The sequence below is a fragment of the Arachis ipaensis genome, chromosome B7, assembly GCF_059453495.1.
Source record: "Arachis ipaensis isolate K30076 ecotype BB chromosome B7, ASM5945349v1, whole genome shotgun sequence".
Taxonomy (NCBI): Eukaryota; Viridiplantae; Streptophyta; class Magnoliopsida; order Fabales; family Fabaceae; genus Arachis; species Arachis ipaensis.
In genome coordinates this window covers 74,195,299-74,218,583 of record NC_142442.1, presented here as the reverse complement: position 1 = coordinate 74,218,583, position 23,285 = coordinate 74,195,299, and the positions used below count along the sequence as shown (strand labels likewise).

The 23,285-nt window shown below is 37.2% G+C and overlaps 1 non-coding gene across 1 annotated transcript; it reads left to right on the top strand.

The window, feature by feature from the left end:
• Nucleotides 1-841: 841 nt before the first annotated feature.
• On the top strand, nucleotides 842-945 carry LOC148553003 (small nucleolar RNA R71). The gene has a single exon (XR_015892859.1). It is a non-coding gene; the product is annotated as a small nucleolar RNA R71 (small nucleolar RNA).
• The last annotated feature ends 22,340 nt before the right edge of the window (nucleotides 946-23,285 follow it).

The following is a 23,285-nucleotide window of genomic DNA, read 5'->3' as shown; positions in this document are numbered from 1 at the left end:
GTGGACGTCCATTGAGGTCTTTCTCAATGGAATTCACTGCCTCTCCCTCCTCTATAGGTTCGGCCATCGGGATGTGTTTATGTCCTTACACTCTCTTTTTGGATTCTCTTCTGTATTGCTTGCGAGAGTACTAGGAGGGAGTTCAGTAACTCTTTTACTCAGCTGACTCACTTGTGCCTCCAAATTTCTAATGGAGGACCTTGCTTCAGTCATAAAACTGAGAGTGGTCTTAGATAGATCAGAGACTACAGTTGCTAAGTCAAAGTGGCTCTGCTTAGAATCCTCTATCTGTTGCTGAGAAGATGATGGAAAAGGCTTGCTATTGCCAAACCTATTTCTTCCACCATTATTATTATTATTGAAGCCTTGATTAGGCTTCTGTTGATCCTTCCATGAGAGATTAGGATGATTCCTCCATGAAAGATTATAGGTGCTTCCATAGGATTCTCCCATGTAATTCACCTCTTCCATTGCAGGATTCTCAGGGTCATAAGCTTCTTCTTCAGAGGAAGCTTCCTTAGTACTGCCTGTTGCAGCTTGCATTCCAGACAGACTCCGAGAAATCATATTGACTTGCTGAGTCAATATTTTGTTCTGAGTCAATATGGCATTCAGAGTATCAATCTCCAGAACTCCTTTCTTCTGAGTTGTCCCATTATTCACAAGATTCCTTTCAGAAGTGTACATGAACTGGTTATTTGCAACCATTTCAATGAGTTCCTGGGCTTCTGCAGGCGTCTTCTTCAGATGAAGAGATCCACCAGTAGAGTGATCCAATGACATCTTGGACAATTCAGACAGACCATCATATAATATGCATATGATGCTCCATTCTGAAAGCATGCCAGAAGGACACCTTTTGATCAATTGCTTGTATCTTTCCCAAGCTTCATAGAGGGATTCACCTTCCTTCTGTCTGAAGGTTTGGACTTCCACTCTAAGCTTGCTCAACTTTTGAGGTGGAAAGAATTCGGCCAAGAAAGCATTGACTAACTTTTCCCAAGAGTTCAGGCTATCTTTAGGTTGTGAGTCCAACCATGTCCTAGCTCTGTCTCTTACAGCAAAGGGGAAAAGCATAAGTCTGTAGACCTCAGGATTGACCCTATTGGTCTTAACAGTATCACAGACTTGCAAGAATTCAGCTAAAAATTGATGAGGATCTTCCAATGGAAGTCCATGAAACTTGCAATTCTGCTGCATCAGAGAAACTAATTGAGGCTTAAGCTCAAAGTTGTTTGCTCCAGTTGCAGGAATTGAGATGCTTCTTCCACAGAAGTCAGAACAGGGTGCAATAAAGTCACCAAGCATCTTTCTTGCATCTCCACCATTGTTGTTGGGTTCGGCCATGTCTTCTTCTTTTTCAAAAAATTCTGTTAGGTCCTCTCTAGAGTGTTGTGCTTTAGCTTCTCTTACCTTCCTCTTTAGAGTCCTTTCAGGTTTCGGATCAGATTCAACAAGAATGTTCTTATCCTTGTTCCTGCTCATATAAAAAATAAGAGAACAGAAAAGAATAGGAATCCTCTATGTGACAGTATAGAGATTCCTTTATGTGAGTAAAAGAATAGAAGAGTAGAATGAAGAAGAAAGAAGATGAAGAATTCGAACACAGAGAGGAAGAATGGGTTCGAATTATAAGAAGAAGAGATGTGTTAGTAAATAAATAAATAAATAAATAAATAGAAAGAGATGAGAGAGAGAGAATTCAAATTTTAAAATTAAAATAAAAGGAAAATATTTTTGTTTTTATTTTAATTATTGGTTAGTATTCGAAATTTAAGGAGAGAAATAAAATAAAATTTTAAATCTAAATAAATTAATTAATTAAAAGGATTTTTGAAAAAGTGGTTAGTGATTTTTGAAAATTGGGGAGAGAAAAGTAGTTAGGTGGTTTTGAAAACGATATGATTGAAACAGTAAACTTTTAAAATAAAAAAAATCAAGTAGTTAATTGAAAAAGATTTGAAAATTAATTTTGAAAAGATAAGAAGTTAGAAAAGATTTTGAAATTGATTTTGAAAAAGATATGATTGAAAATTATTTTGAAAAAGAGTTGAAAAGGAAATTAAAAAGATTTGATTTTGAAAATTAAAGTTGATTACTTGACTGATAAGAAACTAAAAGATATGATTTTAGAATTTAAAGATTGATCCTTTCTTAATAGGCAAGTAACAACTTGAAAATTTTTGAATCTAAACATTAAATGTTAGCATTAATTTTGAAAATATTAAATAAAAATAAGAAAAATATTTTGAAAATCAAATTTTTAAAATTTTCGAAAAATATGAAAGGAAATTGAAAAAAATTGATTTTGAAAAAGATATGAAAAAGATAAAATTTTTAATTTGAAATTTTGACTTGACTAACAAGAAACAACTAATTTTTAAAATTTTATGACTAAATCAATCTAAAATTTTGAAATTTATGAGTGAAATCAGGGAAAGATATTTTTTTTATTTTTGAATTTTTATGAGGAGAGAGAAAAATAACTAAATGATGCAAAACATAAAAATTTAATATCAAAACAAGAAGAATATGCAAGAACACTTTGAATGTCAAGATGAACACCAAAAGAACACTTTGAAGATCATGATGAACATCAAGAACTTATTTTTGAAAATTTTTAAGAAAAGAAAAAACATGCAAGACACCAAACTTAAAAATTTTTAAACTTTAGACACTAATAATTCAAGAATGCATATGAAAAACAAGAAAAGACCAAACAAGAATATGTAAAGATCAAATAAGGAAAATCATCAAGAACAACTTGAAGATCATGAAGAACTCAATGCATGAATTTTTTTCGAAAATTTTTTAAGATAATTTAAAAATATGCAATTGACACCAAACTTAAAATTTGATAATAGACTCAAACAAGAAACATAAAATTTTTTGTTTTTACGATTTTATTAAAAAAAATTTATATTTTTCAAAAATAATTTGGAAAAAAAAAATAAATAAATTCAAAATTTTTAATAGGAATTCCAGGAATCATGCAATGTTAGTCTAAAGCTTCAGTATAAAAAGATTAGACATGGCTAGCCAAGCTTCATCAGGACATTACATATAACAGCTAAATTGATAAGAAAGACAAAGAAGCTCTTCTAAGGATAAGTGAAACCTCGGTCCAAAAGATTAGACATGGCTTAATAGCCAGCCAGGATTCAACATATCTCATGAAACTCTAGAATTCATTCTTAAAAATTCTGAAGAATATATATTTTTATTATTATTAATTTTTTTATTTTTTTGTATAAATTTTTATTTTATTTTTTTTTTTGAATTTTTTTGAAAATAAAAAAGCTTAAAATTAAAATAAAATTACCTAATCTGAGGAACAAGATGAACCGTCAGTTGTCCAAACTCGAACAATCCCCGGCAACGGCGCCAAAAACTTGGTGCACGAAATTGTAATCTCAACTGCGCCAACATCTTAGTACGCACGATTGTAGTCTCAATTATTCTTCACAATTCCGCACAACTAACCAGCAAGTGCACTAGGTCGTCCAAGTAATAAACCTTACGTGAGTAAGGGTCGATCCCACGGAGATTGTCGGCTTGAAGCAAGCTATGGTCATCCTTGTAAATCTCAGTCAGGCAAATTCAAATAGTTATGAGGTTTTGATAATTAAAGGGTAAAGTATATTTTTTGTCCTTGATGTTTGCTAAAAGTTTTAAAAATATCCCTAAGTTTTAATTTGTTTCAATTTTATCCCTTAAGTTTTCGATTTGCATCAATTTTATCCTTATAGTTAATTTTTTGATAATTAATATTTTTTTCCAATTATACCCCTCTCCTATCCCATCATCTTCATCATCATCTCTTTCTTTTCCGTCTTCACCATGAGCTCCACCACCATCATCATCAAACAACTATTATCAACTTCCTTCTCCATCCATACCTCTCTTTTTCCTCCGACTCTCCATTACAACCATTATGTAAGAGTACTCATTCAATTGTATTTAACATTAAGGAGCATTTCTTTTCAATTTCCCATAGAATATGAAGAGTACTCATTCAATTGGAATAAGCATTATTTTCTCTTTTCTAATTCATGCTCTGTCCTCATGGCTACTGCTGGTGTCAATTACAAAACTGCAAAAAAAAATGTAATATTTCACCACCACAAGCCACAATAATATTTATCTTTGTCAGCATTCAAGCTCAAATTTGTACCCATCAATGACCATTTCAGAGGAAAAATTTTCATTGATTTGAACTAAAAATTGACATGAAATTTTAAAAAACCATACCAACTCCACGACTTTCCCTAACCCTATTGCTCCTCACAGAACGCAAAATTCTCCTCGAAGCTCCGTTTGGCTTCAGTGCTCCTAACCCTATTTCATCTCCGTCCATCTCCTCGGACCTCCTCTGAACGAACGTGACCACTTCAGATCGATGGGTCCCGATTTGGCGAGCCACACGAGTTGTTCGATGAAGTAATAGACTCCCTCGCTGTCGAAGTCGACGACGGAGAGAAAGAAGTTGAGATCGGAGGAGACGTGCGGTTTGTGTAAGACTTGGAGTGCGTTGAGGTCTTGGACGAATTTTCCAAGGCGGAAGGACTTGCGGCTGATGTTGACGCTGGTGGAGATGGAGGGTCGGAGGAGAAAGGAGAAAGAAGGAAAAAGAGGGGTATGGCCGACGATGATGGAGAAGGAGGTTGATAATGGTTATTCACGATGGGGGAGATGATGGTGAGAATGGGGAAAAGAGAGAGAGAGAGAAAAAGAGAGGGGAGTGTGATGATGATGATGGTGGGGGAATAGACGAGGGGTATAGAGAGAGAGAAAAACAGAGGGGAGTGTGATGATGATGATGATGGTGGGGGATAGACAAGGGTATAATTGGAAAGAAAAATATTAATTATCTAAAAATTAATTATAAGGATAAAATTGATGCAAATCGAAAACTTGAAGGATAAAATTGAAACAAATTAAAACATAGGGATATTTTTGAAATTTTTAACAAACATTAGGGACAAAAAATATACTTTACCCATAATTAAAATATAAATAAACATAAAATAGGATAAAGTTACTTACGTAATTCATTGGTGGGAATTTCAGATAAGCGTTCGGAGATGCTTTGTTGCTTCAGAACCTCTGCTTTCCTATTGCCTTCTTCCAACCATGCGTTACCTCCTTCAATGGCAAGCTATATGATCCTCTCGGATGAAAACAAATCCATATGCGCTGTCACTGCACGGCTAATCATCTGTCAATTTCTACTAGTGTCGGAATAAGACCATTGTCCTTTTGCACACTGTCACTTATGCCCCACATTCGTAGGTTTGAAGCTCGTCACAGTCATCCCTTCCCAGATCTTACTCGGAATACCACAGACAAGGTTTAGACTTTCCGGATCTCAGGAATGCTGCCAATGGTTCTAGCCAATACCACGAAGACTCTAATCTCACGGAGTGGAATGCTTTGTTGTCAGGAGAGGCAACCATGCGTCGTGAACTAAGAGGCCAAGAATACATACTCAAGCTATTGCAGGTAGAACGGAAGTGGTTGTCAGGCACGCGTTCATAAGTGAGAATGATGATGAGTATCACGGGTTCATCACATTCATCAGATTGAAGTGCGAGAGTATATCTTAGAGAAGAAGTAGGCGTGAATTGAATAGAAAATAGTAGTAATTGCATTAATTCATGAAGAATAGCATAGCTCAATACCTTAATCTATGGGGTGTAGAAACTCCACCGTAGAAGATACATAAGTGAAAAGTCTAGCCATGGCCGTGAGGCCAGCCTCCAAACGTGTACAATAGCATAAAATTGTAAAAGTCCTCTAAATAAATCACTAAAAGTAGTTTTTATACTAAACTAGTAATCTAAGTTTACAGAAAATGAGTAACTAAGTGCAGATAGTGCAGAAATCCACTTCCGGGGCCCACTTGGTATGTGCTTGGGCTGAGCATTGAAGATTTTTCGTGCTTAGGCTGTTCCTGGAGTTAAACGCCAGCTTTGGTGCCAGTTTGGGTGTTTTACGCCAAGATGTTTTAGGCTGAGTTTGAACGCCAATTTGGGCCATCAAATCTCGGGCAAAGTATGGACTATTATATATTGCTGGAAAGCCCAAAATCTCTACTTTCCAACGCAATTAACAGCGCACCAACTGGGCTTCTGTAACTCCAAAAAATCCACTTCGAGTGTAGGGAGGTCGGAATCCAACAGCATCTACAGTCCTTTTTCAGCCTCTGAATCAGATTTTTGTTCAGGTCCCTCAATGTCAGCTAGAAAGTACCTAAAATCACAGAAAAACACATAAACTCATAGTAAAGTCCAGAAATGTGATTTTTAAATAAAAATTAATAAAAATATAATAAAAAGTAACTAAAATATACTAAAAACTATGTAAAAACAACGGCAAAAAGGGTATAAATTATCCGCTCATCACTAACTAAAGATTCAAATCAGGTAATTAATTGTTTTTCTGCTTAAGGCTAGTGATGTGTTAATATAAAGAACAAATGGGGGTTAAAAATGCTTAAAGTGGCAAACAAAGGTAATTGAAATGGTAGGCTATTTGGGATAAGTAAGCTAATAACAAATAATGGCCTCAATCATATGTATGCATGTAAATACACTAAACAATAGACATATAGAATGGAACAAAGCAAAGATTGCAATCATAGATATAAGAAAACACACAAGAATAAAAATTATGGTTAAATAATGTAACCATGTAATTAAGCTAAAAAACTCACGAGTTGTGTGTTCTTTAGCTCAAAAATCATATTCCAATTATATATATCATGCAAGTTACGAAAAGGTTTTAACTCAATTCAATGTGAGTCTTAAATGCCTTTTCTAAGAAAAAGATATCTTCCTTGAAAATTTCATCAATTGACCAACATTTATTATTGTATATATATATATACTAAATGAAATGTTGTGATTATGAAAAACTAAAAGTTTTTAGTTTACTCCCTATTTTCAATCAAACTAACTTCTAATATGTAAAAAGGTAAACTAAGCTCAAGAATCCTGGTTTTTCCACATTACAACTAATAAACTAAAAGTGCAATTCAAGCTAAATATCTAAGATATATACAAGCCCAAAGTACAAAATGCAACAAAGTAAAAATAAACAAGAGTACAATAAAATAGAAATGTGCAAGTACTAAAAGAAAAATAAAATAAAATAAAATAAAGCAAAATACAAAAAAAGCAAAATAGGATAAAAAGTCTGAAAATGGTTCACCAAAATATAATTCGCCGGAGACGGCAACCTCCCCACACTTATATCATAGCATCATCCTCGATGCTCTAGTCAAGCCGAGTGTGAAGGGTCATCGCCTACTGAAGGGTGTGCTGCTGGCTTTGCCGGCGGTGGCTGGGCAGGTTCCTGAGGCTCTGCAAGCTGCTCAGGCTGAGTCTCCTCGTGCTGTGCCTGCTGCTGGTCCTCCTCCTGTGCATCTTCCTCCTGCTCATCCTCCTCCTCCTCAGAGTGCTCCGAGGCTGTGTCAGGCTCGGAGAGGATGTCAGTACACCCAGTAGTCACAATCAGCTTCAGATATGAATAGCGTCGCTTGTTGCGACGCTCCAATTGCTCATAACGCCGCTGATTGTGGCGTTCCATCTAATCAAGGCACTTAAAGAGGTGATGCACAAAATGGTAGACTGACTGGGAAGCGGAAGACGGTGCTGCGGAAGCAGGTGGTGCTGTAGGTGCTAAAGGTGCTGCTGAGGATGTGGCTGCATCACTCGAGGTGGTAATAGTAGGTAGTTTGTGGCCTAGAGGTCCGAACCGCTTGCCGTGCGGAATAACCTTCTTGCAGTCAGCAAGCGGTGGTCTCTCATCCTCTAGCTCCCAAGGCACCTCAGCTCGGCGAGCCATCTGGGTGATCAGATAAGGAAATGGCAGGTTGCCTCAAACATGAACTCTAGCCATGTACTTTCAGATGAACCGTGGGAGGTATAGTTCCTTTCCTTCCATAACGCACCAAATAAGGATGATCATAGCAGCTGGCACCTCTGACTAGTGAGTGCTAGGCATAACATAGTTACTCAGTATCTGTTGCCATAGCCTATCCTCATCATTGAGATGAATAATCTTGAGACCTCGTGGAGTTAATTTTGACTTTCCCATAGCCCATGAAACATCAGGATCAATGACTATGGTACGCTGCACAGCATCCCAATCAAAACTCATAAATCTAATAGATTCCTCAGCCTTCTGATAACCATCTATATCATCTGATTTAGGCTGGAAATGGAGGATATCCTCTATCACCTCCTCTGTGACCAAGATCTGCTTGCCCCTAAGCTGCACAGCATCAAGGGTCGTCTTATAAAAGTTACAGTAGAACACACGGACCCATGATACGTTAACCTCTGTCAGATCTCTCTCCGGAAATACCCAACATCTCTGTTTGATCTGATCTTCAGTGTACTTCTTTAATTCGGTTGGTATTTTGAGCATTCTTTCCAAGTAGAGGTGTCGTTTTTCGCGAAGATTGGAAACTTGAGTTCATAGTAAAGATTTACAAATTTAACTTGGTCAGTAGCAGGCACAATTTGATCAGCTTTTTTGGATCAGTAAAGTTCTTCTCACGCCAGGATTCATCCGATAGAACATCCGATAGAGTAACGGATGACTGGCCTCTCTTCCTCTTAGCGGAGCTGGCCGTAGCCTTGCCTTTTCCTTTCTTGTCAGACATCCTGAAAAACAGAATTGCCAGGATACAAATTATCAACTATAGCAGAGAGACAAGAAGAGTAGGGAAGAAGCAAGTAGATAGGAAGCCAAAAACAAAAGGAGATTGAGATACACTCATGAGTTGACTTAAAGAAATGAATTCTTGGAATGCAAGGAAACAGAATGCAGACAACAATCAAAACAAAAACCAAGAATTTTTGCAATAATAGTGAGAAGCTTGTTTGTGAAGCAACAACAATTATCAGGCCGTAAAAGGAACCTAAAAGAGTTAGTTTAAAACTAAGAGAAAAGTTAGAAATCAATGAAGTCAAGAGTTATAAAAGTAGGTTAGAATTAGTGGCATGGTAATGTAGTTTCTAACTAAAAGAAGTTCAAAAGATTAAAGAACAAGCAAGCTCACATTCAAGCAGACAATGCAAATCATGGATGATAAAACATGTAATGAAAGAAGCATCAAGAAGAATAAAATCATCAACAATGCATTTCAAGTAGAAAGGGAACCAAAAGGAATTGAAATGCTAACCCATCACCCCATGAATTAGCTTTGGTTGAACCCAAATAAATCACAATGCAAAAGCACCAAAGTCAATTCATGAGTGGAAGTTAAGTAAAATAGTTTTTAGAAAAATTTGGGCAGCATTCTGGTAGTAATGTGAGCATTCCCGGAGTAAATAAACAGCAGCACAGCGATGAGCGGATAATTTATACCCTTTTTGGCATTATTTTTACATAGTTTTTAATATGTTTTAGTTACTTTTTATTATATTTTTATTATTTTTTATTTAAAAATTATATTTCTGGACTTTACTATGAGTTTGTATGTTTTTCTGTGATTTCAGGTATTTTTTGGCTAAAATTGAGGGACCTGAGCAAAAATCTGATTTAGAGGTTGAAAAAGGACTGCAGATGCTGTTGGATTTTGACCCTCCTACACTCGAAGTGGATTTTCTGGAGTTATAGAAGCCTAATTGGCGCGCTCTCAATTGCGTTAGAAAGTAGACATCCTGGACTTTCCAGCAATATATAATAGTCCATACATTGCCCGAGATTTGATGGCCCAAACTGGCGTTCAAAGACAGCCTAAAACATCTTGGCGTAAAATGCCCAAACTGGCACTAAAGCTGGCGTTTAACTCCAGAAACAGCCTATGTACGTGTAAAGCTCAATGCTCAGCCCAAGCACACACCAAGTGGGTCCCAGAAGTTGATTTCTGCACTATCTGCACTTAATTATTCATTTTCTGTAAACCTAAGTTACTAGTTTAGTATAAATAGCACTTTTTACTATTGTATTGGTATCTCTGGACGTTTAGTCCTTAGACCTTGGACTTTTGGCTCTTATGCTATCATAGACCATTGTTCACGTTTGGGGGCTGACCTCACGGCCATGCCTAAACCTTTTTCACTTATGTATTTTTAATGGTGGAGTTTCTATACCCATAGATTAAGGTGTAGAGCTCTGCTGTTCTTCATGAATTAATGCAAGTACTATTGTTTTTCTATTCAATTCATGCCTATTTCTTCTCCAAGATATACTCTCGTTCTTAATTCAATTAAGTCAGAATGAAGGGGTGACCTGAGACAATCACCCAATCTTCATTACTCGCTTAGCCAAGATCCGCGTGCTTGACAACCACAAAGTGGTCAACATGATATCCAACGTAGTCATTGGACGACAGCCGGAGTATATTCTCTTTGATATCTAATACACGGACCGAGTCCGTGAGATTAGTATCTTCGTGGTATAGGCTAGAATTATTGGCAGCATTCCTGGGATCCGAAAAGTCTAAACCTTGTCTGTGGTATTCCGAGTAGGATCCGGGAAGGGATGACTGTGACAAGTTTCAAACCTGCGAATGTTGGGCGCAAGTGACAGTGTGCAAAAGGATCAATGGATTCTATTCCGACGCTAGCGGGAACCGACAGATGATTAGCCATGCAGTAGCTGTACCTGGTATTTTTCATCCGAGACGAGAAATCCGACAGTTGATTTGCCGTGCAGAAACCGTGGAGGACCATTTTCACTGAGAGGATCTAACAGCTTGCCATGGAAGAAAGTAACGCATCATTGGAAGAAGACAATAGGAAAGCAGAAGTTCAGAAGCAATAAAGCATCCCCAGACGCTTATCTGAAATTTCCACCAATGAATCACATAAGTAACTTTATCTTATTTTATGTTTTATTTATATTTTAATTATCAAAACCTCATAACCATTTGAATCCGCTTGACTAAAATTTACAAGATGACCATAGCTTGCTTCAAGCCGACAATCTCCATGGGATCGATCCTTACTCACGTAAGGTTTATTACTTGGACGACCCAGTGCACTTGCTGGTTAGTTGTGCGGAGATTTGAAAACTGTGAATCACGATTTTCCCACACCACACAGCAACAATTCAAGTCAAACTCATATGAAGTTCAAGATGTGTCAGGTAAAACAAAACCATATAATAATTCAAGCAAAACAAAACTACTGGCTATTTCCCAAAGTCAATCAATCAATTTGGATTTCCTATGAATTCATTAACAATTAAAAGCACCAAAACCATATATAAATTCACAGGGAATAAGCAAATGAGCCAATAAAATAGCAATAAGCAATGATTCCAAAACCAATTAAGCACAGGCAGCATGCTTTCCTTGATCAATGAACAAAAGAATGGCTGAACCATGGCACTAATGCAGCAAAAATTGGTCAAAAAGAAGATATGCAGTCAGCCTTCCGCTATGAAATTCAGCAATCACTCATTCATAAGGAATATAGATTCAAAGAATTAAGCTCTACTGAATTAACAATGAAGATGAAAACGCAACAAGAATTCAACAAGAGTTATAACCTAACTTGAACAATTCAAACATAGAAGAGGTTTCAAATTCATTGGTCAACAAGGTTCTAATTGACACAGAATTTCGTCAATTAGTTCTTTGAGTCCATTAATGACGAATGCACATGAGAGGGAACCAAAAGAAAGACAGAGATGCTGACCGGATGAATTATGAATTGAACTCGGCCAAAATAAAGTGTACCAAGGTAAGAATAGTACCGAATTCAATTCACAATTTCGGCAGCATCCCGGTAGTAAATTGGGCATTTCCGAATTAAAGCAAGCGGCAAAAACTCAGTTCATATGGATCCAAAATAGTTCATACCGAGGTCTCCGCTTATCTTTGCAAGAGCCTTTTGGTTCCCATCAATTTGGCTGTTGTATGTAATGGTCTGCTGAAGTTTGGCTGGCCATTTGGTCATGTCTAATCTTTTGGACCGAAGCTTTCACATAAAGCTTGGCTGGCTATTTAGCAATGTCTAAATTTTTGGACCGAAGCTTTAGACTAACATTGCATGATTCTTGGAATTCTTATTAAAAATTTTTGAATTTCTTTATTTCTCTCTTTCCAAAATAATTTTCGAAAAATACAAAAAAATTAATAAAGTTATAAAAACTAAAAATATTTTGTGTTTCTTGTTTGAGTCTTGTGTCAAATTTTAAGTTTGGTGTCAATTGCATGTTTTTAATTTTTCTTTAATTTTTGAAAATTCATGCATGGTGTTCTTCATGATCTTCAAGTTGTTCTTGATGATTTTCTTTGTTTAATCTTGTGATTTTCTTATTTTGTGTCTTTTCTTGTTTTTCATATGCATTTTCGAATTCATAGGGTCTAAACATTAAAAATTTCTAATTTTGGTGTCTTGCATATCTTTCTTTTCTTAAAAATTTTCAAAAACATGTTCTTGATGTTCATCATGATCTTCAAAGTGTTCTTGGTGTTCATCTTGACATTCAAAGTGTTCTTGCATGCATTATTTGTTTTGATCTTAATTCTTATGCTTTGCATCATTTAGTTGTTTTTCTCTTTCTTCATTAATTCAAAAATAAAAAAAAATATCTTTCCCTTATTTTACTCATAATTTTTGAAATTTTGAATTGATTTGGTCAAAAATTTTTAAAATTTAGTTGTTTCTTGTTAGTCAAGTCAAAATTTCAATTTAAAAATTCTATCTTTTCAAATCTTTTTCAAAAATCAAATCTTTTTTTTATTTTTCTCTTAATATTTTCGAAAATTTTAAAATTGATTTTCAAAATCTTTTTCTTATTTTTATTTCATAATTTTCGAAATTATTGCTAACATTTTATGATTTGATTAAAAAATTTTCAAGTTGTTACTTGCCTATTAAGAAAGGTTCAATCTTTAAATTCTAGAATCATATCTTTTAGTTTCTTGTTAGTCAAGTAATAAACTTTTATTTCAAAAATCAAATCTTTTTAATTTTCCTTTCAAATCTTTTTCTAACTTCTTATTTTTTCAAAATTGATTTTCAAATATTTTTCAATTAACTACTTGACTTTTTGATTGATTTTGAAAAATTTTTTATTTCAATTATATCTTTTTCAAAACCACCTAACTACTTTTCTCTCTCTAATTTTCGAAAATAACTAACCCCATTTTCAAAATTCTTTTTAATTAACTAATTGTTTTAAGTTTTAATTATATTTTACTTCTTTTAATAAATTGGAATTCTAACTAATAATTAAAATAAAACAAAATATTTTTCTTTTCTTTGAAATTAAAATTCGAATACTCTCTCTCTCTCATCTTTTTCTATTTATTTATTTATTTACTAACACTTTTCTTCTTCTTATAATTCGAACCCTCTCCCTCTCTCTGTGTTTGAATTCTTCTTCTCCCTTCTTCATTCTATTTATTCTATTCTTCTACTCACATAAAGGAATCTCTATACTGTGACATAGAGGATTCCTCTTCTTTTTTGTTCTCTTCTTTTTTCATATGAGCAGGAACAAGGATAAGAACATTTTTGTTGAAGCTGATCCTAAACCTGAAAGGACTCTGAAGAGAAAACTAAGAGAAGCTAAAGCACAAAACTCTGGAGAGGACCTTACATAAATTTTTGAAAAAGAAGAAGATATGGCAGCCGAAAATAACAACAATGGTGGAGATGCAAGGAAGATGCTTGGTGAATTTACTGCACCCATTTCTGACTTCTATGGAAGAAGCATCTCAATTTCTGCAATTGGAGCAAATAACTTTGAGTTTAAGCCTCAATTAGTTTCTCTAATGCAGCAAAATTGCAAGTTTCATGGACTTTCATTGGAAGATCCTCATCAGTTTTTAGCTGAATTCTTGCAAATCTATGACACTGTTAAGACCAATGGGGTTAATCATGAGGCCTACAGACTTATGCTTTTCCCCTTTTCTATAAGAGATAGAGCTAGGATATGGTTGGACTCACAACCTAAAGAAAGCCTGAACTCTTGGGAAAAGTTGGTCAATTCTTTCTTGGCCAAATTCTTTCCACCTCAAAAGTTGAGGAAGCTTAGAGTGGAAGTCCAAACCTTCAGATAGAAGGAAGGTGAATCCCTCTATGAAGCTTGGGAAAGATACAAGCAACTGATCAGAAGGTGTCCCATTGACATGCTTTCAGAATGGAGTATCTTATGTATATTCTATGATGGTCTGTCTGAATTATCCAAGATGTCACTGGACCACTCTGCTGGAGGATCTCTTCATCTGAAAGAAATCTTGTGAATAATGGGGTGACTCAGAAGAAAGGAGTTCTTGAAATTGATACTTTGAATGCCATATTGGCTCAGAATAAAATATTGACTCAGCAAGTCAATATAATTTCTCAGAGTCTGACTGGAATGAAAGCTGCATCCTGCAATACTAAAGAAGCCTCCTTTGAAGAAGAAGCTTATGACCCTGAGAATCCTGCAATGGAAGAGGTGAATTACATGGGAGAATCCTATGGAAACACCTATAATCCTTCATGGAGGAATCATCCTAATTTCTCATGGAAGGATCAGCAGAAGCCTAATCAAAGCTTCAATAATAATAATGGTGGGAGAAATAGGTTTGGCAATAGCAAGCCTTTTCCATCATCTTCTGAGCAACAGACAGAGAATTCTAAGCAGAGCCTCTCTGACTTAGCAACCATAATCTCTGATCTAAGTAAGACTACTCACAGTTTCATAACTGAAACAAGGTCCTCCATCAGAAACTTGGAGGCACAAGTGGGTCAGCTGAGTAAAAGAGTTACTGAAACTCCTCCTAGTACTCTCCCAAGCAACATAGAAGAAAATCCCAAAAGAAAGTGCAAGGCCATCAATACACCCAAAATGGCCGAACTTGGAGAGAGTCATAAGGCGGTGATTTCCAATGAGAAAGACCTCAATGGACGTCCACTAACTCCTAAGGAGTTCCCCATTGAGGAACCAAAGGAATCTGAGGCTCATATAGAGACCATAGAGATTCCACTGAACTTACTGTTGCCATTCATGAGCTCTGATGAGTATTCTTCCTCTGAAGAGGATGAAGATATTATTGAAGAGTAAGTTGCTCAGTATCTAGGAGCAATCATGAAGCTGAATGCCAAGCTATTTGGTAATGAGCCTTGGGAGGATGAACCTCCATTGCTCATTAGTGAACTGAATACCTTGGTTCAACAGAAATTACCTCAGAAGAAACCGGATCCCAAAAAGTTCTTAATACCTTGCATCATAGGCACCATAACCTTTGAGAAGGGTCTGTGTGACCTTGCTTCAAGTATAAACCTCATACCACTCTCTGTAATGGAGAAACTAGGGATTTTTGAGGTACAAGCTGCAAGAATCTCACTAGAGATGGCAGACAATTCAAGAAAACAGGCTTATGGACTTGTAGAGGATGTCTTAGTGAAGGTTGAAGGCTTTTACATCCCTACTGATTTCATAATCCTAGACACTGGGAAGGATGAGGATGAAACCATCATCCTTGGAAGTCCCTTCCTAGCCACAGCAAGAGCTGTGATTGATGTGGATAGAGGAGAGTTAGTCCTTCAATTGAATGAGGACTACCTTGTGTTTAAGGCTCAAGGATCTTCTTCTGTAACCATGGAGAGGAAGCATGAAAAGCATCTTTCAATACAGAGTCAAACAGAGCCCCCACACTTAACTTCTAAGTTTGGTGTTGGGAGGCCACCATTAAGTTCTGAGTCTCTGTGAAGCTCTTTAAAGAGTTCACTGTCAAGCTATTGATATTAAAGAAGCGCTTGTTGGGAGGCAACCCAATGTTATCTAATTATATTTATTTTCCATTGTTATTTTATGTTTTCTTTAGGTTGATGATCATGCAAAGTCATAAAAACAGCTGAAAAATTAAAGCAAAATAAAAAACAGTATAAAAAATAGCACACCATGGAGGATAAGCTTACTGGCGTTTAAACGCCAGTAAGGATAGCAGAACGGGCGTTTAACGCCCAGCCTGGCAGCATTCTGGGCGTTAAACACCAGAATGGGCAGCACTCTGGGCGTTTAACGCTAGAAAAGGCTGTCTGGCGTCTGGCTGGTGTTAAACGCCAGAAATGGGCAGCAGACTGGCGTTAAACGCCAGAAAAGGTAGCAGAGATGGCGTTAAATGCCAGGAAAGGTAGCAGAGCTGGAGTTTAACGCCAGAATTGGCACACTGTGGGTGTTTGAACGCCAGAATAGTGCAGGGAGCAGAATTTCTTGACACCTTATGATATGTGGACCCCACAGGATCCCCACCTACCCCACCTCTTCTTCTCTCCTCTTTACACCTTTCCATAACACTCTTTCCCAAATACCCTTGACCAATCCCATCAATAACTCTTTCCCAAATACCCTTCACCTATCAAATCTTACCCTCTTCCCCATATTCTCTTCACCACTCACATCCATCCATCATAAACCCTACCTACCTCACCATTCAAATTCAAACCATTTCCCTTCCAAACCCACCCATTCTCACACAGATTCCCTCTCTCCCCTACTCTATAAATACCCCTCCTCACTACCTTCACTTTCACACATCACAAACACTTCTTTCCCCCTTGGCTTCACCCCCTCCATCCCCTCTATTTCTTCTTCTTCTACTCCTTTCTTTCTTCTTTTGCTCGAGGAGGAACAAACCTTTTAAGTTTGGTGTGAAAAAAGCTCTGTTTTTTATTTTTCCATAACCATCAATGGCACCTAAGGGTGGAGAAACCTCTAGAAAGAGGAAAGGGAAAGCAATTGCTTCCACCTCTGAGTCATAGAAGATGAAGAGATTAATCTCAAAGGTCCTTCAAGACCACTTCTATGAAATTGTGGCCAAGAAGAAGGTCATTCCCGAGGTCCCCTTCAAACTAAAAAAGAGTGAATATCCAGAGATCTGACATGAGATTCAAAGAAGAGGTTGGAAAGCTCTCACCAACCCAATCTAACAAGTCAGAATCTTAATGGTTCAAGAGTTCTATGTCAATGCATGGATCACTAAGAACCATGATCAAAGTATGAACCCGAACCCAAAGAATTGGCTCACAATGGTTCGAGGGAATTATTTGGATTTTAGTCCAGAAAATATAAGGTTGGAATTTAACTTGCCAATGATGATAGGAGATCCTCACCCTTTCACTAGAAGGGTCAACTTTGATCAAAAGGTTGGACCAAGTCCTTAGGGACATTTGTGTGGAAGGAGCTCAATAGAAGAAAAACTCAAGAGGCAAGCCAGTTCAACTAAGAAGGCTTGACCTCAAAGCCGTGGCTAGGGGATGGTTGGAGTTCATCCAACGCTCTATCATTCCTACTAGCAACCGGTTTGAAGTTACGATAGACCGGGCCATCATGATCCATAGCTTCATGAATGGAGAGGAAGTAGAAGTTCATGAGATCATACCTCTAGAACTCTACAAGGCGGCGGACAAGCCCTCTACTTTGGCAAGGTTAGCCTTTCCTCATCTCATCTGTACCCTATGCAATTCAGCTGGAATTGTCATAGAGGAAGACATCCTTATTGATGAGGACAAGCCCATCACTAAGAAAAGGATTGAGCAAACAAGAGAGCCCACTCATGGACCTCAACAAGAGCATGAGGAAATTCCTCATCAAGAAATCCCTAAGATGCCTCAAGGGATGCACTTTCCTCCACAAAACTATTGAGAGCAAATTAACACTTCCTTAGGAGAACTGAGTTCCAACATGGGACAACTAAGGATGGAGCACCAAGAGCATTCCATCCTCCTCCATGAAATTAGAGAAGACCAAAGAGCTATGAGGGAGGAGCAATAAAGGCAAGAAAGAGACATAGAGGAGCTTAAGCACTCCATAATATCTTCAAGAGGAAGAACTAGCCGCCATCACTAAGGTGGACCCGTTCTTTAATTTCCTTGTTCTTATTTTTTCTATTTTTTTTCGAAATATATGCTTTATGTTTTGTCTATGTTTGTGTCTTTATTACATGATCATTAGTGTCTAGTGTCTATGTTTTAAAGCTATGAATGTCCTATGAATCCATCACCTTTCTTAAATGAAAAATGTTTTTAATTGCAAAAGAACAAGAAATTTATGATTTCGAATTCTATCTTGAAATTAGTTTAATTACTCTGATATCGTGGAAATATTTTTTATTTTCTGAATGAATGCTTGAACAGTGCATATTTTTGAATTTGTTGTTTATGAATGTTAAAATTGTTGGCTCTTGAAAGAATAATGAAAAAAGAGAAAAGTTATTGATAATCTGAAAAATCATAAAATCGATTCTTGAAGCAAGAAAAAGCAGTGAAAAGCTTGAAGAAAAAAATGGCAAAAAAAAAGAGAAAAAAAGAAAGAAAAAGAAAAAGCAAGCAGAAAAAGCCAGTAACCCTTTAAACCAAAAGGCAAGGGTAAAAAGGATCCAAGGCTTTAAGCATTAATGGATAGGAGGGCCCACAGGAATAAAATCCTGGCCTAAGCGGCTAAACCAAGCTGTCCCTAACCATGTGCTTGTGGCATGAAGGTGTCAAGTGAAAAGCTTGAGACTGAGCGGTTAAAGTCGTGGTCCAAAGCAAAAAGAGTGTGCTTAAGAGCTCTGGACACCTCTAACTGGGGACTCTAGCAAAGCTGAGTCACAATCTAAAAAGGTTCACCCAGTCATGTGTCTGTGGCATTTATGTATCCTGTGGTAATACTGGAAAACAAAATGCTTAGTGTCACGGCCAAGACTCATAAAGTAGCTCTGTTCAAGAATCAACATACTGAACTTGGAGAATCAATAACACTATCTGAATTCTGAGTTCCTATAGATGCCAATCATTCTGAACTTCAAAGGATAAAGTGAGATGCCAAAACTGTTCAGAAGCAAAAAGGCTACTAGCCCCGCTCATCTAATTGGAACTAAGTTCATTGATAAGTTTGGAATCTATTGTATTTTCTCTTCTTTTTATCCTATTTTGTTTTTTGTTGCTTGGGAACAAGCAACAATTTAAGTTTGGTGTTGCGATGAGCGGATAATTTATACCCTTTTTGGCATTGTTTTTACATAGTTTTTAATATGTTTTAGTTACTTTTTATTATATTTTTATTAGTTTTTATTCAAAAATCAAATTTCTGGACTTTACTATGAGTTTGTGTGTTTTTTTATGATTTCAGGTATTTTCTGGCTGAAATTGAGGGACCTGAGCAAAAATCTGATTCAGAGGCTGAAAAAGGACTGCAGATGCTGTTGGATTCTGACCCTCCTACACTCGAAGTGAATTTTGTGGAGCTACAAAAGCCCAATTGGCGCGCTCTCAATTGCATTAGAAAGTAGACATTCTGGGCTTTCCAGCAATATATAATAGTCCATAATTTTCTTGAGATTTGATGGCCCAAACTGGTGTTCAAAGACAGCCTAAAACATCTTGGCGTAAAATGCCCAAACGGGCACCAAAGCTGGCGTTTAACTCCAGGAACAACCTATGCACGTGTAAAGCTCAATGCTCAGCCCAAGCACACACCAAGTGGGCCCTAGAAGTGTATTTCTGCACTATCTGCACTTAGTTATTCATTTTCTGTAAACCTAAGTTACTAGTTTAGTATAAATAGCACTTTTTACTATTGTATTGGTATCTCTGGACGTTTAGTCCTTAGACCTTGAACTTTTGGCTCTTATGCTATCATAGACCATTGTTCACGTTTGGGGGTTGGCCCCATGATCATGCCTAAACCTTTTTCACTTATGTATTTTCAACGGTGGAGTTTCTACACCCCATAGATTAAGGTGTGGAGCTCTGCTGTTCTTCATGAATTAATGCAAGTACTATTATTTTTTTATTCAATTCATGCCTACTTCTTCTCCAAGATATACTCTCGTTCTTAATTCATTTAAGTCAGAATAAAGGAGTGACCTGTGACAATCACCCAATCTTCGTTACTTGCTTAGCCAAGATCCACGTGCCTGACAACCACAAAGCGGTCTACATGATGTTCAACGTAGTCATTGGACGACAGCCAGAGTATATTCTTTTGGATATCTAATACACGGACCGAGTCCGTGAGATTAGTATCTTCGTGGTATAGGCTAGAATTATTGGCAGCATTCCTGGGATCCGGAAAGTCTAAACCTTGTCTGTGGTATTCCGAGTAGGATCCGGGAAGGGATGACTGTGACGAGCTTCAAACCTGCGAATGTTGGCCAAGTGACAGTGTGCAAAAGGATCAAGGGATTCTATTCCGATGCCAGCGGGAACCAACAGATGATTAGCCATACAGTAGTTGTACCTGGTATTTTTCATCCGAGACGAGAAATCCGATAGTTGATTAGCCGTGCAGAAACTGTAGAGGACCATTTTCACTGAGAGGATCTTACAGCTTGCCATGGAAGGAAGTAACACATGATTGGGAGAAGGCAATAGGAAAGCAAAGGTTTAGAAGTAACAAAGCATCTCCAGATGCTTATCTGAAATTCCCACCAATGAATCACATAAGTAACTTTATCTTATTTTATGTTTTATTTATATTTTAATTATCAAAACCTCATAACCATTTGAATCCGTCTGACTGAGATTTACAAGATGACTATAGCATGCTTCAAGCCGACAATCTCCGTGGGATCGGCCCTTACTCATGTAAGGTTTATTACTTGGACGACCCAGTGCACTTGCTGGTTAGTTGTGCAGAGATGTGAAAACTGTGAATCATGATTTTCCCATACCACACAGCAACAATTCAAGTCAAACTCATATGAAGTTCAAGATGTGTTAGGTAAAACAAAACCATATAACAATTCAAGCAAAACAAAACTGCTGGCTATTTCCCAAAGTCAATCAATCAATTTGGATTTTCTATGAATTCATTAACAATTAAAAGCACCAAAACCATATATAAATTAACAGGGAATAAGCAAATGAGCCAATAAAATAGCAATAAGCAATGATTCCAAAACCAATTAAGCACAGGCAGCATGCTTTCCTTGATCAATGAACAAAAGAATGGCTAAACCATGGCACTAATGAGCAAAAATTGGTCAAAAAGAAGATATGCAGTCAGCCTTCCGTTATGAAATTCAACAATCAATCATTAATAAAGAATATGTTTTCAAAGATTTAAGCTCTACTGAATTAACAATGAAGATGAAAACGCAACAAGAATTCAACAAGAGTTGTAACCTAACTTGAACAATTCAAACATAGAAGAGGTTCCGAATTCATTGGTCAACAAGGTTCTAATTGACACAGAATTTCGTCAATTAGTTCTTTGAGTCCATTAATGACGAATGCACATGAGAGGAAACCAAAAGAAAGACGGAGATGATGACCGGATGAATTATGAATTGAACTCGGCCAAAATAAAGTGTACCAAGGTAAAAACAGTACCAAATTCAATTCACAATTTCGGTAGCATCCTGGCAGTAAATTGGGCGTTTCCGAATTAAAGCAAGCAGCAAAAACTCAGTTCATATGGATCCAAAATAGTTCAGAAAAGAGCAGCAATCATCATGTCATATGAACTCAGACAAGAGCAACAATTTCAATCAGCAGTAACAGTTGCAACTCTTGTAAAATTACAGCATTAAGTAAAACAGCATCAAACATCAGTCAAACAGCATACCAGTAACATCAAAAGCAGTTTTAAGATCATCAAATTCAGACAGCTGGAACAGAGAAATTATTAGACCTAAATCCACTAACCGCATCCTAACTACCTAACCACCAAAAATCAACTAAGAACATGCATCTCTAGGCTAACTAAACTAAGTAGAAATTAATCAAAGCTAACAAAATTACTGAAGCATAATGATCAAGCAGGAAAGGGAATGCAGGGGATGTGTGGAAAACCTGGGAGGTGCAGTACAGAATTGGAAAGGATGGGAAAGGGTTGTGCCCCAAAAAGATGGCGGCGACGCAGCGGTGCAGTGGCTGTCCACGGCAGAGCTTGGGGTCGGCGAAGGTGGGCAGGGTTGAGAAAACAGAGAAGAAGAAGAAAAAGAAGAAGAGGAAAGGAGGGAGAGGGAGGGGTGGTCGGCGGCGGTCAGGGTTGCCGGACTGAGCAGTGATGGGATGTTGGTGGTGGTGAGGGTGGCAATGGAGAGAAAAGAAGAAATTGGAATGTTGAGGGAGAAGAGATTGGGCGACGCAAATGGGTTAGGGTTCTGATGAGCGGATAATTTATACGCTTTTTGGCATTGTTTTTAGATGGTTTTTAGTATAATTTAGTTAGTTTTTAGTATATTTTTATTAGTTTTTAAATAAAAATTACATTTCTGGACTTTACTATGAGTTTGTGTGTTTTTCTGTGATTTCAGGTATTTTCTGGCTGAAATTGAGGGACCTGAGCAAATTCTGATTCAGAGGCTGAAAAAGGACTGCAGATGCGTTGGATTCTGACCTCCTTGCACTCGAAATGGATTTTCTAGAGCTACAAGAGTCCAAATGGCGCGCTCTCAATTGCGTTGAAAAGTAGACATCCAGGGCTTTCCAGAAATATATAATAGTCCATAATTTTCCTGAGTTTAGATGACGCAAACTGGCATTCAACGCCAGTTCTCTGCCCTATTCTGGCGTTAAACGCCAGAAACAGGTTACAAGTTGGAGTTAAACGCCCAAAACAGGTTACAACCTGGCGTTTAACTCCAGAAACAGCCTAAGCACGTGTAAAGCTCAAGTCTCAGCCCCAGCACATACCAAGTGGGCCCTGAAAGTGGATTTATGCACTATCTATCATAGTTTACTCATTTTCTGTAAACCTAGGTTACTAGTTTAGTATTTAAACAACTTTTAGAGATTTTATTTTACACCTCATGAAATTTTCAAGTTTCACATTGTATCTCTACGGCATGAGTCTCTAAACTCCATGATTGGGGGTGAGGAGCTCTGTTGTGTCTCGATGAATTAATGCAATTACTTCTGTTTTCAATTCAATCACGCTTGTTTCTATTCTAAGATACTCACTTGTACTTTACCGTGATGAATGTGATGATCCATGACACTCATCATCATTCTCAACCCATGAACGCCTGCCTGACAACCAATTCTGTTCTACCATAGATTGAGTGTGTATCTCTTAGCCTTTTGGTTCATGATCAGAGTCTTCGTGGTATAGGCTAGGATTATTGGCGGCCATTCCTGAGATCCGGAAAGTCTAAACCTTGTCTGTGGTATTCCTAGTAGGATCTGGGAGGGGATGACTGTGACGAGCTTCAAACTCATGAGTGCTGGGCGTAGTGACAGACACAAAAGGATCAATGGATCCTATTCTAACATGAGTGAGAACAGACAGATGATTAGTCATGCGGTGACAGCGCATTTGGACCATTTTCACTGAGAGGATGGATGATAGCCATTGACAACGGTGATCCACCAACATACAGCTTGCCATGGAAGGAG